General features: G+C 42.4%; 1 pseudogene; it reads left to right on the top strand.

The window, feature by feature from the left end:
- Positions 1-595, top strand: LOC118548649 (pancreatic progenitor cell differentiation and proliferation factor pseudogene; annotated as a pseudogene).
- Positions 596-7,010: the final 6,415 nt, after the last annotated feature.

Below are 7,010 nucleotides of genomic sequence, written 5' to 3'. Positions count from 1 at the left end.
TCCGAGGCCTGCGAGGGGTCACCCCCATGGTTTCCACCAGCCCACAAGCGACAGCATGGCAGCCATCCCCTCCAGCGGCTTGCTCGTGGCCACACACGACTATCACCAGCCCCGCCTGGGCTCCACTTCCACTAACAGCTCCTGCAGAGGGGCGGAGCATCCTGGGGAAGCCATCCCTCACCACCCCGGTCTCCCCAAGGCCGACCTGAACCCTGGTGGGCAAGCTTCTTTTTCCAAAAACCCACTCTCCCGTACGTGTCTACAGTCTTGGAGTCCCCAGAACGCTCGAAATCTTCCCAGGCCTCCAGCGGCGCGATCACCTGTGACTTGGCTCTGGAAGCCATGAGGAAGCAGCCCCGTGGCCAGCCTGGCAAAGCCAACACCGGGCCCCAATCCGCAGTGGCCGCCACCAGGCTTCAGGAGGCGCTGGGGCCCGCCCGCCCCACCCCCCTGTAGGCTGCAGCAAGCAGAAGAAGTTGGGTTCTTTTATATCAAAACAGCAAAACACCAAAAAGTAAGTCGAGAGACCCTGCAATGGCGTGCCTTGCACCAAGTGGAAAATAAACTCCAAGCAGCCAGTAAAAAAAAAAAAAAAAAAAAAGTGATTTTCCTGCTAAAACCAGCTTTTCTGAAAATTAAAGCTTGTCATTAAAAACAACTAATGAACCTAATTAATCATGTGATCCAGGTATTCTGTCTCATAGATAGCCTCAGGTAGAAGCTGTGACTTTCCTATTATTCAGAATATATTCTGAATATACCTAAGAATATACTGTTTCTGTATCCAGAGATTTGAATTTCTTTACAACTGGGTGTTTAGGCCTTCGGTGAGGAGCATGCAGGGACCAAAGGGTCTTCCTTGTCCCAATAATTAGTGTTAGTGATTTCAAAACTTCTGGCCCTGTCCTCAAAGGGTAAAGGATTAAAGATACTGTTTTCTCTAAAGGGTAGAGAAGAAGCATACCAAAGAGAGAACAGGAAATTAAGGAAAATAAAGAGAGAATAGGAAAAATCAGAGCAGAAGGGATGAGAGATGTGAATATTGTCTTAAGTAACTGCAGACTTAGAGGTGTTTTTTTTTTTTTTTGAAAACACACCAGAAATGTGAATTTTTCTTAAAAAAAAAAAAGATATAAAGATGCTCTTATGGTATTTAAAAATGCCAGGCAATGGGATATATTTGGAACCTAGGAAAAAGTTGCTGTTTGAGAAACAATCTTCTGAAAGAGTGAAAATTGTGGGTAAGTAATGCAACCGTTCTACCGCAAGATTCTGTGACACACAGGATCACACACATAGGACAGAAGGGGTCAGAGGCCCGACACCTGCCCTTAGATTCTTTCTGGCTGAAGCCCATATCCTCAGGAGGACGGTAGGAATAACATGGAGCTGAGGCCCCAACACACTCTGGTTACATCAGGCCTTTTAAACCCTAAGTCTAGCCCTGAAGATAGAACACATTTTGACCTTCCCGGTTAATGTGTAAAAAATGTGCTATTTGTAGGAAATGCTGCCGTCATGACTCATAAAAAGTGAATTGCCATGCATACCTAATAACTAGCAATTCCCTCCCCTGCTCGTCTTTGTATTTTCAAGAAAACCATGTTAAATGTAAAGATTTAATTTTTGTACATAAGCTTCTTTTACTTTTTACTTTGAAATAATTGCCGATTTATAGGAGAGTGCAGAGGAATGTGCAGGAATTCCCACGTAGTCTTCCGCCGGCCTCCCAAAATCTTACCATCTTACACAACTATTGTGCAATACCAATGCCAAGAAATCAATATTAGTACAATCCATAGTTTATTCAGATTTCACTAGTTACATAGGCACTTGTGTGTGTGTGTGTGTGTGTGTGTGTGTAGAGCTGTAAGCAATTTTATCACTGACTTGGCGTTGCGTAACCACCACCGCAATCAAAATACTCAACCGTACCATCCCAAGACTCTTGTAATATTCCCTTGTAGCCACATTCATCCCCTCCTCCACCATCTCTAACCTCTCGCAACCACTAATCTGTTCTTCATCTCTATAATTATGTTATTTCTTGAATTTTAAGTAAACGGAACGATGTAGTAGGTAACCTTCTGGCACTAGCTTTCTTCACTCAGCATCATTTCCTTTAGGAGGTTCATCCATGTTGTGGCATGTATCAATGTTCCTTTTTTTTGCTGAGTGGTATTCCGTGGTATGGAGGTACCACATTTGTTTAGCCATTCACCAAGTGCAGTTTGGGGCTATTAAGAATAAAGTTTCTAGGGGCGCCTGGGTGGCTCAGTCGTTAAGCATCTGCCTTCGGCTCAGGTTGTGATCCCAGGGTCCTGGGATCGAGCCCCACATCGGGCTCTCTGCTCAGCGGGAGGCCTGCTTCTCCCTCTCCCACTCCCCCTGCTTGTGTTCCCTCTCTCGCTGTGTCTCTCTCTGTCAAATAAAATCTTAAAAAAAAAAAAAAAAAGAATAAAGCTTCTATGAACATTCATATACAAGTTGCTGTCTGAAATTCACTCTCCATTTCTGTGGGGCAAATACCCAAGGATGCTACTGCTGCATAGTATGGTGAGCCTATTTTTAGTTTTGAAAGGGACTGCCAAATATTTTCCATTATATGCATAGGCTTGTAAGAGGGGAAAGTGTTCACTTTCAGAAAGAATGAATTTCGCAAATGAAGTCTCTCATATCTCCCTAAATAAGTGAAATTTTTAAGGGAGAAGAGAAAGGAAATTCTTTCTTAACATATAGGGGTGCCTGGGTGGCTCAGTCGGTTAAGCGTCTGACTCTTGGTTTAGGCTCAGGCTACGATCTCATGGGTCATCAGCTCGAGCCCTACATCGGGCTCCCTGCTCAGGGGGGGGGTCTGAAGATTCTCTCCCTCTGCCCCTCCTCCTACTCTCGCTCTCTCTCAAATAAATAAATCTTTAAAAAAATAGATACAGTGCTTGGATTAATTGTATTTTAAGTTTTGTGACTCAGACATTTTCTTTTTCTACTTCCTCTGTAATGATTCAGAGGTTGCTCACAGCCGTTGTACCTCTGTGAGTTGTGGTCTCACAGAAAATGAATATAACCCCACAGCAGAGACGGTTGTCAGGGGCTCAGGGATAAAAATAATTTTTGGTACTTCGGTTAAAAAGAATCACGAAAACAATATTTTCAAAGAAAGATTTATGAGAGAAGACAATAGTAGTTTCTACTGGCCCACTGACTTGTAAATAAAGTAGGAATTTCTCATGGTTCATTATTATAAAACTTCATATAATCGAACCATGGCAGCTGCGAGCCTTCTTAAATAATGAAGGAGAGAATGAAGGAGATGGAACCTTTGGTAGTTGGTATATTAGACCAGGGATATTGGCATATTTAGAATGGGACAAGGGAGATGGCAGGCTAGAGAAATGGGGTATTCAGCATCAATTAACCTGTTCCTGCATCTTGTGATTTTTCTTTAAATTTAAATGTAAAAAATTGTCTGTGCATCTTTTCACCTTCTGTGTTCCTGTCTCCTTTTTACTTTTTCTCTGCCCTGGAAATCATAACTATCTGAAAAATAAGCTTTTCCCTCTAAATAAGCTTTTCCCTTGGCTCATCACTAGCAAGAGAGTGTAACATAAATATCACCTTAAACTCATAAAAATGCTAATTCCAGAGGTTTCAGCATTTCTTTCCATGCCTTCATTCACTTTCTCTTATCTCTCCCACAGGAAAGGGGATCAATTTTCTCCTAAACATTTCTTGAAAGGAATAGAAAACTGAATTTTGTGTGCTTCATTTGCTCTATCATAAATATGGTCATTTTCATAAACTCTATCTCATATGGGAGAAGCTGTCATTGGCATTTCTGAGATCAGATGTGCAGTCTTCAAAAATCAATTATTTGCAGATGATTTGCAACTCCACTAATGTTTCCTATGCATCTGGGGAAGGCAAGAAATTTACTTTGTGGAAAACTGGAAGGAGGAGGCCTAGAACACAGAGAACATGTGTCAAGCTGAAAACTGAGCCTTTTTAAAAATATATTTTACCAAATTTTGAAACAATCAGAGAGTTACAGAAACATAATTTTTTTCTGAAGTGTTTGAGAGAACGTTGTTAGCGTAATGGTCCATCACCCCAGAATACTCTGTATTTCCTACAAACACACTTCTGTACAAAACCACAATACAACCATAAAAAAATCAGCAAGTTCACAAGATACATACACCTAATTGTCTCTATAATGTCTTTTTTTTTAAGATTTTATTTATTTATTTGTCAGAGAGAGAGGGAGAGAGAGACAGAGAGCAAGCACAAGCAGGGGGAGCGGCAGGCAGAGGGAGAAGCAGGCTCCCCAGTGAGCAAAAGCCCGATGCGGGACATCATCCGAGGACCCTGGGATCATGACCTGAGCCAAAGGCAGACCCTTAACTGACTGAGCCACCCAGGCGTCCCCCTATAATGTCTTTGATAGTGAAAGAATTCAATCCAGGATCATGCATTGCATTTGATTGTCCTGTTTTAGTCTTCAATCTGGTACAGCTGCTCAATCTTTCCTTAACTTCCAAGCCTCAACACTTTTGAAAATTCCAGACTAGTTATATTGTAGAATGACCCTCCATTTTAGTTTGTCTGATACTTTCTCATGATTAGATTCAGATTATGCATCTTCAGCGGGAATATCACAGAAGTGATGCTGTGTTCTTCTCATCCCATCCTCTCATGTGGCCTAAGATTTTGATTTGTCCCATTACTGATGATGATCGCTTTGATTACTTGATTAAAGTGGTGTCTGCCAGGCTTCTCAATTTAAAGCTACTCTTTGCCCTTTGTAATAAATGAATATTTTGGAGAGAGATTCTTTAAAACTATGTAAATGTCTTGTTCCTCATCAAACTCTCAGTGTATGTGTTTTAATATCTGTGTGGGTTCATATTTTATTCAAAGGGTTATAGTTCATTGCTGTCCTTTATTTTTAAGCTTAAATAGGATCCAGTTTGTTTAGTGGAAGCCCCTCCAAGCTGGTTTCCAGGTCCTTTTCCCATGTCCCCCACATTTTTTGAGGCCGATATTGTTTACTGGCACAATAAGATATTTTAGGCTCACCTTGTATTTTTCCTGCCCCAACTCTGGAACTAGGCATTTCTACAAGAATCTTTTATTCCTGTTAGGAAATGGTATTTAGAAGTCAAGATCTGGGCACAAGGTGTGATCACTGCTATTCCCAGATTCTCTCCGTGGAGAGAGTGCTAGGGAAATACTTGTCCGTTTGTCTATCTATCTAACTATCTTGAACTGTGAGTTTGATGTGGGAAACAAAGGCAGAAGAAAAATTATTAACTTTCCTTACTACCAACAGCCCATTGACAAGTCCTTGAAACAGGCAAAGTGACATTCCTCTAGGGACTCAACTGCCTCGATGTTAATACTTGGCTAAGAGCAAAAGGCAATCCTAGCCCGAACTCCGCCTCCCCAGGATCCCGTAAGTCTACTTTAACATATAAAAATTCCTTTGGAAACTTCCTTTATCTCTAAACCCCCCAAGATACATGTTGGCAAACATCCCCCAAGCATATGGCCCACCGATATACATCTGAAGGGTCTCATGACTCAGGTTTTATTAGACAGTAATAAATGACCTTTTCTCAACAATAGTTAGCCCCCTCAAGGTCCTGGAAACCTTGCTTCCAAAATTCCTTAGAGACGGATGCTATCCCTAACCCCCTCCCAACTTGAAAGTCTATAATGGGCCACTCCTCGTGACCCCATTGCAGCTCTTTCTGCCCATGGGTCCTGTCCCCGTGCCTTAAAAAAATCACCTTTTTGCACCAAAGACATCTCAAGAATTCTTTCTTGGCCGTCGGCTTTGAACCCTAACGTCTTTCCGCCATCAAGTTCACACAGATGCATCCAATCCCAATTCAATACCAGCATTCATTCTAGTTTTTACTATTCTGTACTTATAACTCACTTTTCCAACGGTAAGAATCTTGTGTTTCATTATCCTTAATAATTACTAATTCAATTAATCCCCTTGAACCATTTTGAGACCAATCCCAATGTCTGTGGGTTTTTTCCACACCATCAAGTAATTCTCAGACATCAGTTGGGTATAATACAATTCAACTCAATTCTTTTTTTAAAAAAGATTTTATTTATTTATTTGTCAGAGAGAGAGAGCAAGAGAGCGAGCACAAGCAGTGGGAGCGGCAGGCAGAGGGAGAAGCAGGCTCCCCGCTGAGCAAAGCCCGATGCTGGGCTCGATCCCAGGACCCTGGGATCATGACCCGAGCCAAAGGCAGACGCTTAACCGACTGAACCACCCAGGCGTCCCTCAACTCAATTCTGACACTACCCAGGTAGTGTCAGATCCCACAGGTTAAGGGCTCAGTCCCACAAGACTGCTGCCCCCATTCCCTCAGTTCAGACACTAATCACAAGTCCAGGTTGCCACCTGTGCTTCGGATCAACTGGCTGTAGATGGAGTTTCCAACAACCCCCTCCTTGGGTTCGATTAATTTGCTAGAATGGCTCACAGAAACATTTTACTTAACAGTTTGCTATAAAAGGATATAACTCAGGAAGAGCCAGGTGGAGAAGATGCATAGGGTAGGGGAACTTACCTTAAAGGTTCGGAGCTTCTCTGCACCCTCCAAGCTGCCGGTTTCCTCAATTCTCAGACTCACCAACTCAGAAGCTCTCCAAACGCCAACACTTTTTGTTTTTTTTTTAGGGAGGCTTCATTTCTTAGGCATGATTGATTAAATCATTGGCCACTGGTGATTGAATTCAATCTAGGTCATGGGGTGGGACTGAAAGTTCCAACCAACTATTCACCTGGTTGGTTCCCCTAGGAACCAGCCCTCAGCCTTAGGGGCTTTCCAAAAGCTGCCTCATTAACATAACAAAAGACACCCTCATTGCTCTGGTCACTTGGGAAATTATGTGTTTTAGGAGCTCTGTGCCAGAAACTGGAAGGAAGACATAAAATGTATGTTTCCTATAAATTACACCCTTGTATGCACACACAGATGCACACA

Source organism: Halichoerus grypus, chromosome 3, assembly GCF_964656455.1.
Source record: "Halichoerus grypus chromosome 3, mHalGry1.hap1.1, whole genome shotgun sequence".
NCBI lineage: Eukaryota > Metazoa > Chordata > Mammalia > Carnivora > Phocidae > Halichoerus > Halichoerus grypus.
This window is presented reverse-complemented; position numbering and strand designations above follow the sequence as displayed.